The sequence below is a fragment of the Molothrus aeneus genome, chromosome 17 (assembly GCF_037042795.1).
Source record: "Molothrus aeneus isolate 106 chromosome 17, BPBGC_Maene_1.0, whole genome shotgun sequence".
Lineage (NCBI taxonomy): Eukaryota > Metazoa > Chordata > Aves > Passeriformes > Icteridae > Molothrus > Molothrus aeneus.
This window is the reverse complement of record NC_089662.1, coordinates 9,915,853-9,930,187: the sequence shown is the minus strand read 5'-3', so window position 1 is coordinate 9,930,187 and position 14,335 is coordinate 9,915,853. Positions and strand designations below refer to the sequence as shown.

Below are 14,335 nucleotides of genomic sequence, written 5' to 3'. Positions count from 1 at the left end.
GGGAGAGGAAAGTCAGCTAATCACTTCATTTAACTCTGTATTAAACTATGAAACAAACTCAGTCTGTAGCACACACAAAAGGTGGCTCCTGTTTGGGTATTTACCCTGAGGAAGGAACTGTGTGCAGGGCTGTGTTCACAGGGCTGTGTTCACAGTGCTGCACCTGGGCATTCAAGGCCCTGTGTGCAACCTGCTCTTCAAATGATGTTTGAGTCACCAAGTATCACCACAACATTCCAAACCCAGAAGCAGCATCAACTCTTAGGAGACACAGCTGGTTGAACACAAAGTGCATTTTCCAGGGTCACTCACTGCCCACCCAGTGCCTCAGCTCCACAGGCTCCAGCTCTGATCTAACAGAGAACAGCAGCAGTAACACCTGTGACACCTGAAAACAAAGATTCTATGCCAGAATCATTCTTCTTTTTGCAATAGTAGATATTATCTAATGGCCATAGTAGATATTATCTAATTGCTATTACCTATATTATCACCATTACCTACAGGAAAAAATTTAATAGAACTCCAATTTTGAAATAATTCAAAATTTGAGAGATATAAATATACAGTGCACCAAAACACTGAAGTTACAGATCCCATGTTTGCTGTAAAATGCCTGGTTGTTTCTTATTACTTTTTAGTATCTCGACTTTTTCCTTTCCCATGCGGTTCAAAATATTTTTCATGAAAAAGAGGAAGTTTCACACTTACTTTACATGCACCTGCTCTTGCAGAATTGCATCTTAATATAGACTAAACTTAATTGCCTAAAAGAAGCTGAAAAATCAAGTATTATCAAAACACAAAAGGATGAAGCCTAACTCAAAACTATACTTTGCACTTCTAAGCAAATGTTCTACAAACTGCCTGCAAAAATATTTACTGCAACATATGGCAACTTTGGAATCTTCAAATACCTCTTTCTCTTCCAGATTCAGTGGGACTTTTTGTTCATTTTGTTCTGTTTGTTCTCAAGTTCAGTGTTCAACTGCAGCTGAGATACTGACAGAAATGTCAATAGAAGCAGAAAACTGGCAATCTTGTTTTAGACGAGCTGAACATCCAGGATAATTTTACTTATTTCTCCTAACACAATATATTAATCACATTTCTGAAATTGGAAGTTCCAGCTGAAAACTGAAAATTATTGTATTTCCCCTAGAGGACAATTCCCATCAGCATCATCCTGTCTATCTATCTATGTTAGGAAACTAGATCTAATATTATGCAGAATATTAGAAAGGATATTTTGTTCCTCTGAAAAAACTGAGGCAAAAAACCTCAATAAATGATGGGGAAAAAGAGGCAAGCTAACATTAACAGACATATATACAAAAGGCCAAGTTCCTGCTGGTATCACAGCTTCTGTGAGAAGCAGTCTCCAGTGGGAAATGTCTAAGGTTTTAAGATCAACTATAAATTAATTCAGAAATACAAATCAGGAGTCGCTGCAGTAGCATGAGCATTCCAGTGAAACAGAACAGTCACTTGGCTGGAAGTAGAGCACAAAGCTGATGTACAGTATCTCGAGAAAGAAGGTCCACTCAAGGAAACATTTATTTAGTTTCTTCCTCTCCCATTAGTTTTCAGGTAAAATGTTTCAAAACTTCCAAAACACGTTAGGCACTTGATTTCATTCTGGACCTAAACTCCAGAAGCAATGGAAGCATACAGATATTGTAACTTAGAAAAATCACAGAACTGGCACAAGCTTTTAATTTCAATTTGGTCAACTATTCTCAAGCACTAACAAATCTGAAATCACAGGGTTGCCACGCTGCAAGGGCAGAGAGCCCAGCACTCACATTCAGCAGCTGTGGATTCTCCAACTACTGCAAACCCTTGTGGTTTCCAATAAACAGACTGAAGACATTGCAGAGCAGACTCGGCAGGCAAATTAATCAGAGACTGAAAAGAGTCCCAAATTTCAAATCCTGCTATTGCAACACCTCGCAACATCCTTTCCAAGAAACCTTCACTCATCAAACAACATCCCACTTGTAATCTCCCTTTCACATTCAGACAAAAACTCACCGGAAGCTCTCTCTTATCTACTGCCTTCTATTGTGAGCCAGCACGAAGCAATCACAGGTGAAAGAGGAGAGATGATCTCTGCCAGTAACACAGAGCTGAGATATTCATGGCAGGATGGGCTGAAAACGCCTGGATCTGCTGACTTCACTAAGCCCTTTTTAGGATGCTCAAGATAACATCTTCATCTGAGGTGACAGAGCAAACTAGTTCAAGAACATCAACATCTGCCCATCTTTTTGTGTTGGTTTTTATAGATAAAGAACGATTCAATAAATTACGACAAATTTTCATTTAGATGGGAAATTCCACTTTCATTGTTTCTCATTTCCCTGAGGAGGAGATAAAAGCTCAATGGGTTCTTTGACTGCATTAAGGTTTTGTCTTTTCTGGAGCTGATTATTTTAACTGCATTAAGAACTCTGTGCTTCAGGTAACTGGGAAGACTTCAATCTAAAGAATGATCTTGAAAGGAAGCCTAGTAATAAAACCTTTAACAGAACTAAATCCATCCCCAAAAAAGTAATTTTATTTCTTGCTTCTCTGAGGACTTGCATACAAAAAAAGTCTGTCAATACTCAAGATAAACTCTTCAGATCCCGCTTACTGGGGATTTTATTCAGTGTTTGAGGAATATGCATGAAAGACCAGTGATCTTTATTCCCTCATTCTCACATCTAGATAGCAAAAAAAGCCGTATTTTATTCCCTGATCTTAGATCAGCACCCTTCAACACTCAGCCAATTTGCTGTAATCTGCACCAAAGCTGGTACCTCATTAGGGATTACACCAGCCCCTTGCACAAACACTTTAGTCCAAATGATTAATACCTGACGCCTGCTCATTCTCTGATCTGCTCCTGCCTTGAGAACTCTACAGCCATGCCTGTGATTTTGAAAGATCACACACAGGTACTCACCTCTACACAAACACCCATGGAAGGAAGATTCACTCCTATTTAAGACTTGTGATAACATTTACATCTTTTAGGTTTTTAAAGTCTTCATACTGAAACTCCAGTTATGGTTTTGGATACATTAAGGAAATTCAATGGCCACACCCCAAGAACAGGATGGAAATCTCAACAATTACAATGGCCATTGTAAGGTTCTGAACGTGAGGGCTGGTGAGAAGACACACTTTGCATCTGCAAAGAAATTCAAAGGATGATTTTACACCAGCTAGGCTTTCAAAGCACGTATCATTCATCAGTGACCAATTTCATGTCCATGTCCTCCTAACAGAAATCCAGTCTGGCCCAGTATATAAAATACTAGCTTCAGTTAGAATGGCTTATACCTGATTTTTAGATGTGTTTTTCTACAGGTTTCTTCAGAATTTGCTTCATATGCAAAGCACTTGGCTGAAACAATATCCCAGTCAAGTTTCTTAAATATCAAAGAAACTACAGGATGTTACAAACAGGGCAGGAAAATATCCTTTCCAGGGTGATATAACAGTGATTTCAGTCCCAATTTCCTCTATCTTCTGTGAAAGAGTTACTGGGCTTGGCCTACAATAACCTCCTTTAAGTGTTAAAAATGCCTAATCAGCAAATACAATCACATGAGCAAAAACAAAACAGTGTGAGAACTCATAAGGATTTAATTTCTGATGCAAATAAATGTTGGCATGGCTCAGCTGATGCACTCCTACTTGGAAGACTGATCCCATTGAAAATTATTCTGCATCCCTTTTTGGCAAAGATGACAGCTGGGAAACCTGCACCTTCTGCTAAGCAGCAGCAAAATTAATCCCTTGCATCAACAAGCACTACAAAAGCAGCCCTGTGGATGCCAGTAGGGCATCACCTACTTTGTACAGGAAGAAGCAGCTCCAGTGAGAGCAGGGACAGAAGTGCAATTCAGTGACCCCCAAGAACAGCAGGAACAGGTTCTGCCCTGGCTCTGGAGATGCCCCCTCCACCTGCTCAGCCATGAAAGATGCAAGGACAGATCCTCTACTGGCATGGAAAGCAACAGAAAATCATATTCCACAGCACAGCCTGTCTTTTATTTTCATGTAAAACATATCCACTGCTTGCTAATGTGTCTTATGAAGGAAGGGAAATGTCTTCCAAACCGTTGTGAGATGGACCTTGTGACAAAGAGAGGCAATGAGAGTTGAAGAATGAGAGGTGACAGCCCTAAAGCTTAAGTCTGGATATTGTGAGACAGGAAAACTGTGGCCCTAACTCCTCCCCTGCAGGCCAAATAAGTTACTATATCACTGCTTGACTGCTATAGCCAAGCTGCAGCTCAAGGTCAAAAGTCCAGACATTCCTGGTAAACACAAGAATTTTATGCCAGAAGTTTACATTTGACATATCATGTTAAAAATCAAGTTTGTATAAAATCACAGCATTTCAGTGCTTAGAGTTAGACCTAAAAGAATAAAACCAAAGAGAAATAACACTACAAAACCTGTAACACTTATCCCTAAGTGCTTTGCTGGCTATCATTAAACACACTAAATTAATTCCTAGATTACAAACAAAGCCACCTCTACCTACAATACTATTACTCCAATTTAAAAATTTAACAAGCTTTTTATATTTGCAAGATGTAGACTGACCAGTAACACAGCCATGCTCCTCAGGAAGAACCCAGCCTAATTTAAGAAACCTGTGCTCTTAAACATCACAGGAAGCATTAATTATTCTGGGCCAGTAGGAACAGCTCTTTACAGCCAAATTAAGACAAAATATCACCAAGATCTAGTTTTAAGGTGGCTTTTAGTATCAGGACAGTATCTCAATCTCTGATGTACAGAGAATGGCAGGGTATTATATTGTCAGGGATGGCACCATGGACACCTACAGTCGTCTCACAACACACCTGAGTCTACTCAGACCTGCTGCTTGTGCCCTCAGCTCCCATTACAGAGAGGTTCTAGGACATTTCAGTGGACTTTGTGGACTGCAGACTTTCTGCCTTTTTATGTTTGGTGCTGAAAAATTCTTTCAAACATTCATGGTATGAACATTCATCCTGCCTTGGTACAGGAAAGCCTATTAAGTGCACATTCACGTGACACCACACACCAGCACACGGTGCTGATAACAATCAACTAATGAGATTTTAAATGTAAACAAACAATAACTACTTTTTTTAAATTTTCAAAGATGCAGAAACAAGTTTTCAATCGCCTTCTAGATTTTTCCATCATGAAAAATGAGACTTAATATGTTTATAAATTTCACAAGAACAATACTTTTCAAAAGCAGAAAATAATGAAGAGTTTACCTTTAAAATAAACTTTAGAGCAAACCAATTTAACAGCTTACTTTTTAAAATACAAGGAAATTGATTAATTCCAAGATGAAATAGCTTCCCTCAATAACAAGATACACTCCTCTGGTATCTGTACTTGAAATAATAAAGACATTAACCTTCCCAAATTAAAATGTCTTTAGTCACACATTATAAACCCTCTCTGCTGTGTCTGAAACTAAAACACCTTCAGGCTTTCCATGGTTTCTGTCAGGCTGCTCACTTACCTTACATAAGCCTCACAGGATGGATGGAAGCCTGTGCTCACACAGCACAGCAGCCCTGCACGTTTGCAGGGAATGTGGGAGAGCTCCTGGAAGTGAGGAATTTCAGTGTGTGCAGAGCAGATTATCAGATTAGCAGCACACACACACTGGGCCCAGCAGCAGATAGAGAGCAAAGACAACGAGGGACTGCACAGTACAACAGAACTGCACCAAGCAAAAGCACAGAGCAGCTCCCTGGTTTATGCCAAGCAAAACACACACACACTCAGGTTTATTTTGATGTCTTTCAGGTTAAAACCCTCTTGCTTCAGATTGCAGCACACAAGACCTGAGCAGTCAAAGGAAGAAGGGATGGACTGCTGGGTGGGTCATGCACAGAATGAGAATGGCACCAGGCATTACAGGCAGTTTATTCTGGGCAAGTAGCAAAAAGAGCTTCTTGGAGCCAGATTGAAGTTCTCACAGTTAAATTCAGCTGAATAGCAATTTCTCACAGAAATACTCAAGGCACTTTAGCAGCAGGCCCATCAGATATCTGGCAAACAAGAAGATTTAATTTAATGACAGATCCTATCTGTACTACAGATGTTGCCTGTCACAATTGCACAAGTCAGGAACATCAAGGGCTACAGCCCCTAATCAACAGAGCTGTGCTGGCTCAAGTGCCTCACACTGCTGTAATCAGATCTCCAAACTGCACTTTTACCTGCCTGTGTTTGCAGGGTGGGGCAGTGAGCACCACCCTGGGCAGTGGGCTCTGAGTGCAGCTGCACAGAACTCAGCTCCAGCACAGGCCCCTGCAAGCAGGGAAGAGTTCATCTCAGGGGGAGAAATACTTGGAAAGCTCAATCAAATTCCTTGGGAGAAGAAGTTACACTGGCAAATGTAGGTAGATGTGTAGGCAGGAGAGGCTTTGCCAGCTCAGCTCTGTGTCAGCAGCTGGGGACAGAACTGTGACAACAGCACTGACAAACTCCAGTAACCCCTAACACAAGGACCTTGCACTGTGCACACCCTGCGAGCCCATAACTGTGTTTGGGAAACAAAATTCATATTCCCTGTAGTGCTTTTGGTATTTATGAAAACATTAATGTAAAGAGGGAAGTAAAGTATTACACATATGTCATTTTTATTTTCTAGTCAGAGTTCCATGGGTAGCCTAGGCAGATACTGACTTAGTAACAGACTGACATTTGGCATTTCACTACTCCTACATCTTCTGAAGCCTTTAGTCACATTCTTCTGAGTAAGATAATCCCATAGTCATCCTAACAATGAAAATTAAGCCCCCAAAAATCTGAGGTTTTGGGTCAGGTTTACTTCTGCTTTCAAGATCTGAATAGCATGAGCAAAAATCAGGCAACAAACAGATTTTGCCCATTAGGGAAAGCTGTGAGCTGAATGAAAGCAGTGTAGAGAGCCCTACTGTTGTGGTTTTTTTTCCCTTTTATACAGATTAAGAAGCAATGAACACAATTTTAGGCGGTCAAATGCTTAGATTAAAAGCCCAAGCACAATCATCTCTTAACAAGAAACCTCCTGAAGGCTCCAGCAAAAGCCAGTTTTACAAGTCATGGTTGAAAGTTTAGTCAACAGAAGCATCAATTACAAACACTGCCAGGGTATCTTTAGCACTCCTTTTCCATCATCTTGAATGAAAATATTTTGCAAATGCATACTATATATTTGCCTAATGTTCAGTTTCTGCAACTGAACTTGATTCCTTAGCAACTGTCCAGGAAACATTGCTTAGGGAAGGCAATTCACACCCTCTGGCATTTCTCTACCGAGGCACCAGGGAAATTAGTTCTTATCAGGGCCGTTAGAAACAATCAGCTGTAAATCCAACAGCTAAATCAGAGAATCTTAAATTTTAACTTTTCATAATCCCACAACTTGTTTATCTTTACTAATCTATCATTTCAGATCCTACTAGTATAGCTGCTGTAAAAAACAAAATCACGTGGTTATGCAACTTTTTCCGTTATTTTATCTGTAAAAAGTGAGCTAAAATATAACCTCTGAAACTAGCTAACATTTTTATTCTTATTCCACCAAAACAGCTTCATTAAATAAAGTAAACAGAAATTAACTTCTTCCAAATTTGGTGAAACACTGATTACAGCACGCTGATTATGTTATTAAGGATGCAGTAAACACAGTTGAGTTTCCAGTTTTGATTAGAATTTACTGGGAGAACAGGCATAATGTTCATTTAATATGTGTGTCTGAGCTGCCTAACTGGAAATTTAAGCTTTTTAACCTCACAGTCTATCAGTGCTCTTGAGACCACCGTCAATAACACCTGTGAAATATCAGCTTATTTCAGAAGCTGCCTTAGATAAAAACTTCCCAGCAATGAATCCTCCAAGCATTAACTGGGAGCTGAGAACTCAGGCCTGACTGCACACGCGAACAGGAATCAGCTTTGCATGAATTGGGCAAATCTTACTGCTATTAAAATCCTCTCCTTGTATCTCCTACCACTGCTCTACTACTTGTGGCACAAGAGACACAGGGCAGAAAGTGCTCCAGAGAATAAATGGTGCAGAGAGAGACAGCAGTTCTGTCAATTAAAGCCATCTTCTGTCAATTAAAGCCATCTAGTGTCACTCTCACCCAGCCCAGGCCCTGCCCCTACTTCCATCAGTTATGTTTTATAACTCTCAGCCCAACCCCTTTAATCCTTGCTCTTCCTCTTCCCACTAATACCTCCAGCTTAAAGTTTCAGGCTGTACCGAATTAAAATCCCACAGTCGTTAAGTTACAACTATAACGACAATTGCTATCTTAAACCAGAAACAAGTAACGTGATCAACTGCCAGAAAAATCTTCGTAGTAAAGCTGGATTAAGCAGAACAAACACTGGCTTTTGGAAGTCCACTAGACACTGAAAAAATATTTATTAAATTTTATCTACTAACCTAGATTCGATTCTATTTGCATTGCCTTAGGGAGTTTTGAGGTTTTGGTGTTATTTGCTTTTAATTCAAAATCCATCTTTTAGTTATATGCAAACACCCTCTGAATCATGTGTGAATAGATATTAGTTTATATTATTATTTTATATATTTCAGCGGTTTTAAAAGCTGCAGGTATTTTTGCACTGTACATATATTTGCAAGACAGCAAAACCTTCATTTGCATACCAACGGAAAATACCCCTTAGAGAAACAACTTAAAAACTTTGTAAAAAAGTTATTTAAATGCTGGTCTTGAAAACACCAATTATTTGATTTTCTAATCAATGGAGGCTGAAGGCCAACATGGGCCTTGAGTGTTTCACCCCAGTGCATTAAAACACCTTTATGTGTGACATATTTCTGGAACTGTCAAGGGAGAAAAAATTAAGGCCTAACTGAAGAGCTATTTTAAGCTTACTTCTATATTTATTCCTATAGAAAGTTCTAAATGTCAAGGAACAATAACAAGTGGCTGGCACACATAAAAGTGGAGCAGAACCCAGAATATCTACTACAATTAACACAGTACATGGTACACTTGGACAGTAACTACACATCATTTTTCACTGACCTGCAATTAAATTGCTTAAACAGCTAGTAAATTTTGTTTGTAGAAGTAGCACCAAGACTGTTAAAGCTGAAGTAATTTGAATTACCCTTTAAAACTGAGGAAAAATACACAAAAAAAGCAAACAGTGGAAAAAGTTATCATAAAATGAGGCAAAATATAGTTTAATATTATTTGCCAAAGAATTTAGTTATTCGAGACTGTGATTACTAGGTATTCAAAAGACCTATTTCTGAAAAAAATGTGAACTCTATTATCCAGGGAAAAAATAACCAACCAAAAAAATCCAGGGCATTTAGGAATGCTATATACATTCTTCTGAGTGAAATAAAAAGAACCAACATTTTTTTTTCTCCCTGAAGTTCCTGGAATGAAAAACCATTAAAGCCCATGCAAGAAAAAGAGCACGTTACACTGTTGCAAATGATTGGAGATAAAAACTGCAGGGTGAGCATAACACACGTTCATTTTATAACACATTGCGAGATTATAACATTTTTTCCAAATTATAAAGGACAAGGTAAGATAGTAAGATTATTAAGGTAAGATAGTAAGATTATTATAACCACAACTAAAACATAAGGTGTTGCTTGGAGGTATAAACTATTTAACTGTATGAAACAAAATTTGGTCGCCACCAAATAATGGTTTTTCCAAGCCAAAAAACCAGCTCCAAATTATCACCACCTCCAGGAGACAGCATTTAAGTACATTAGTACCCTTTAAGCACATTCGTGCCAAGGACAGGGAATTGGCAAGGAATTTATTCAATATTTAAAACCGACCTACAATTCCTACTGTCTAAATATTCTGGTTTTTCTCCCCACAGAAGAGTCAGCAGAACACGATTAAGTTCAACTCCTCGTGTTTAACTCACCAATAAGGAGATCCCTCCTTTGCCGAGAAAACCAACACCTCTCCAAGGCAGGGAAGTTTCAGTCCCACCCGCCGGAGCCCCGGAACGATTTCGGTTGGGCTCGGTTGGGTTTCTGGGTCCCCAAGGGCGCTGCCCCGCCCCAGCCACCCCCGGCGCGGGCCCGGGGCCGCTGGTGCAGTCAGTGGTGCCGTCACGAAGCAGTTCCCGGTGTCAGCTTGGCCATGACGGCGACGGGCTCCGAGCACACCCGGCCTCTCCTCGCCTCTCCTTCCCCCCAAGATGGAGGAGCCGCCTTCAACCCGCTCCGCCTGGGGAGCGGCCGTTCCGCTCCGGCCCCGCCGCGGCATGAGCCAAACGCTTCCTCCGGGGCCCCGCACGGAGCCACCGCCTGCTCCGGACCGGGCCAGACCGTGCCGTGCCCGCGCCCTGCTGCTCCCCGGGGAACCCCCCCCACACCCGAGTCACTCCGGCCGCCCGCCCGCCTCCATTTTATAGCGAACCCAAAGGTGGCCGGGCCGCCTTTCCCACGACCCCGCTGCCGCAGCGGCGGCCCCGCTCCCCCTCTCCTCCCGCCCCGGTGCTCCCCCACCCGCCTCCCGCACTCACCGCGAGCAGAGAAGGGGAGCTCTCGCCGCGGCCGCCAAAAGTCTCAGCCGCGCCGCGCCGCCATTTCCTCCTCGCTCCGCGGCAGCGCTGGGCGGGGCCGCCCCGCCCCCGCCACCATCGACACCGAGATGGCGGCAGCAGGGCCAGAGCGCCGCCCTTGGCGCGCGCCTCCCGGAGGACCCGGCGGGCGCTGGGCGGGAGAGCGGCGGCCCCGCCCCTCAGCGCCCTCAGCGCCATGGCGGCCGCTCCGCGCCTCACGCGGGGCCCTCAGCGCCATGGCGGTCCTTCCTCACCCCTCTGCCCGTTCTGCGCTCCCTCAGGCCCGCTCCCGTTTCTCCGCTCGCAACCCCACGCTGATCCCGGCAACGGCAGCTTTAGCCACGGTTCGTTATGGTGGACGGGCAGAGGAGCCATGCTGCTGCTGCACAGCCACCTGCTCATAGCAGCTGTGCTCCCCACCTGTGCGCATTCCACTGGGACTTGGTTGGTTTTTCTGTTCTACTCACACTGTTTGGCAAATAGCTGCTATAATGCCTTCCTCTGACTCTGAGTTCGGAGTGCTGAGAGTGGAATGTTCTCTGAATCTGCCCATCCAACACATGGAGCCTCCACAGGAAACATCCTTGCTCAATGATTGGGCTACTAAAAAACCACTCCAGGATCCAAGCTGCTACAAATAGCTACAGAGAGTTAATTTCCATTTACATGTGGAATTCCTTCTGTTGCTGTTTGGGACATTGGCACCCAGAAATATCCACTCCTGACAGACACTGAGTGATCCCAAGGGGTACAGAACACCCCCAACACCACACAGAGACTCCTGACCTGGGGACGTGAAGAGCCTTTAGACAGCTGGAGGTGTGAGGTTTGGCTCTTTTGTTACCCTATCCTGCACATTTTTCCTCATGGGTTGATTACTGAGGTTTCAGGTAGATTCCAGACAGATAAAGTGTTTACTGAGATAAGGAATGAAAACATGAGGGAAAATAACCTACCTTGAAATAATTCTACAGAATTACAGGATTCTGTCAAGTAATTAGATTACATCTTTCAGGAGTCTATTCATGAGACTTCTGATGGTAAAAGCTCAGGATAATGCTGGAAAACCTGCTATTAGCATAGTCAGCCTCTTTCTCCAGCTGTAAAAGTGGGCAGTTTTAACACTTCACCCAGGAACACCAAGAGGTAAAAAGCCACAGATTCCTGTGCAAAAATACAAAACACCACAATTAAGGGCAAGCAGGAATTCAGATTTTGTTCTGCAGCTACAGAGCTGCGATAAATGAAATCACATGGAGGGAAAATACCTCAGGGTTTGGTAGATCAATCTATAGTGTGATTTATACTCTGGGAAAAGCTAGTAACATGCTTTTAATGGATAAATTTAGCATCTAGGGAATGCTCAAACCCAGGAATTACACACCAACAGAGAGGGAACACACAAAACAAGGAACTGCACAGCAGCAGTGAATGGGGGATGCTTGCCACAAAGAGTCCTGCAGTGAAACAGGTATTAAATTCCTCTTACACACGTTTAGTAAGAGGCTTACACCACTTTAAGGTAGTGGTAATGCAATCTGAGCACACTACACTTCCAACCACAGAACCTCTACACCTTGGTGTTAAAGCCAGTCAGAGCATCTACCTTTGCTGACTAAACATGTGTCACCTCAGTTCTTTCCCTGCCTTGTTGTCTTCCTAATTCTTTTCCTTTTACAGCCTAATTTCTTTTAATTTAGGAAATTTACTCCTGGGTTACCAGTCTGAATCTGCATCATCCTGGCAGCACAGCAGGAGGAGCTTTTTCTGGTTATAATGTGAGTTTTGTTTCACTTTAGGCCTTCTCTCCTGTAAGATGCTGGTCATTTGTGACTGGTTTGAAATGAAAACTCTGCTGGGAAATCCTAGAAGGGATTAATAACCATAAATCAGCTTCTAAAACAGTCTCATAAGCACTTTAGCTGTCTCTCCTCCTTAGACACCAGAGAAGCTTATGCTGAGATACCTACAAATCCCTCAGCACTAACTCTCCTTAAAACTTTTTTCCACTTCCTTCCAAAAGTGGGTGGTCAGTGCACTAACTTTCCTCAGCAGCTGACACATTTATGCCTTCCCTAATTAATGTTTGTTGGGTTTTTTTTTAACTTTGGGTTTCTAAAATTGGCCTCACTTATATTTGTTGTGTCTCACACAAGGGTTGTTACGTGTGACCCACAAAACCTTGTGACATCACTGTTGTGTGGCACAATGTGCCCAGATCTGGGATGTCACTTCTCACCCACTTTCCCTTTAATCCCTGTTTGAAGATGCACAACCTTAACTATAAACACAACACTTATTTTGTGTTCATTCCTTCCCTCAGTTCTCCATCACTGATTTCTCTGAGTGAGCCAATTGCAGCAGCCAGGAAAAACTGCAGATGAGAGTTAGCCCACAGATGAAAGCAAACAAGAAGGTCCTTTTCCCTCCTCAGGCTCTGGTGATTTTGTTGTATTTAACAGATAATTAATACATTTAAGCCAGAAGATGCTAATTTCTCTTGGCTGTGCTCCAACTTTACCTTTTTTCTTTTGGTGGAAAAAGGCCTCTGTCCTCAGAGCTCTGCACATCACAAAACAGGCACGTCAGGTGGCAAGGTAAGGCTTCTTCAGGATTCTTGATTCTCCAAGGCTCCTTGAGATTTTCCAAAAAGACTAGAACACAGAGACATACTTGAATGAGGTTTAATCATGTCCACATAAAGTGACCCCCTTCTTTACCAGCTGACACAAACTTGCAGAATTTTCCCCCTCTCCAATTCTAGGAAAAATTCCTTCCCTTCAATACAAATATTTTTGTGACTTCTGGAATTAGTGACTTTGGTTTGGGATTCACTCCACTTAACCCCAAATATTAGTCATCAAAACACCTCTTTGAAATTAGGATTTAACAAATTCTAATTAATGTTTAAAATCTATAAACTGCACTTACAGTTACAGATTTGTTTTAATCTCAATTTTTTTCATCTTGGCCCCCAAAAATCCAATTTTCCATGTTACTACTGCCTCATCACAGTAAGATTCTTGTAGAACTGGGGCATATGGAAGATGTATTTTGGGAGAATTTCCCAAGAGCAAAGTAGTTGTGTATTTTAATTCAACTTGGGAATCACGTGAGTAACCTGCAAGGTTTTCCTTGAGCAATAAAAGAAAGGGGTTTTTTTCCAACTTTTGGGAGAATTATGAAGGTTTTTAACAGAAGTCAGTGTTTGGTGCAAGGAAAAGAGAAAATGATGTAGGAAACCTTTTCCCCTGCATTGTTGCACAGCTTTGGATCTTCCTGGAATATAAAAGATGTATCATTTATTACTCAAGATACTGCTCAGCTCCCCAAACATGCAGAATTTTCGTTGCATTTAGAGAATTAGTAGGGAAAAAAAAAAAGAAAGCATGGATCAAGACTTCCATCTCTGGTGTTCCAGGCCAGGCTGGACTGGGCTTGGAGCAGCCTTGTCCAGTGGAAGGTGTCCCTGCCCTCTGCCAGTTTAAAGCTACTCTTCCTTTTCCTGCCACTGTGGTTCCTGATGAAATGCAGCTGGCCATGATATTCTGCATAGAATCAGGACTTAAGACTTTGTTCTTTGTGTGTCTCTTCCAACTCAGGATATTCTATGGCTCTAATAAATTATTTATTACATCATAGGTTTTTTCTGTTTCAACATAAGCGCAGCTGTAATGAAAGTGAGTTTTGGAGCCTGGGCTTTAGTGCAGTTACAAAATCAAGAGTGAAAAGTGTACAACTGTGTCCATATT

General features: G+C 42.0%; 1 protein-coding gene across 1 annotated transcript in view; it reads right to left on the bottom strand.

The window, feature by feature from the left end:
* Nucleotides 1-10,628, bottom strand: part of DIDO1 (death inducer-obliterator 1) — a 47,705-nt gene extending 37,077 nt beyond the window's left edge. Inside the window, exon 1 of the mRNA XM_066561787.1 lies at nt 10,545-10,628. The gene's annotated coding sequence lies outside the window, so the exon portion shown is untranslated. The remainder of the gene's footprint in view (nt 1-10,544) is intronic.
* Nucleotides 10,629-14,335: the final 3,707 nt, after the last annotated feature.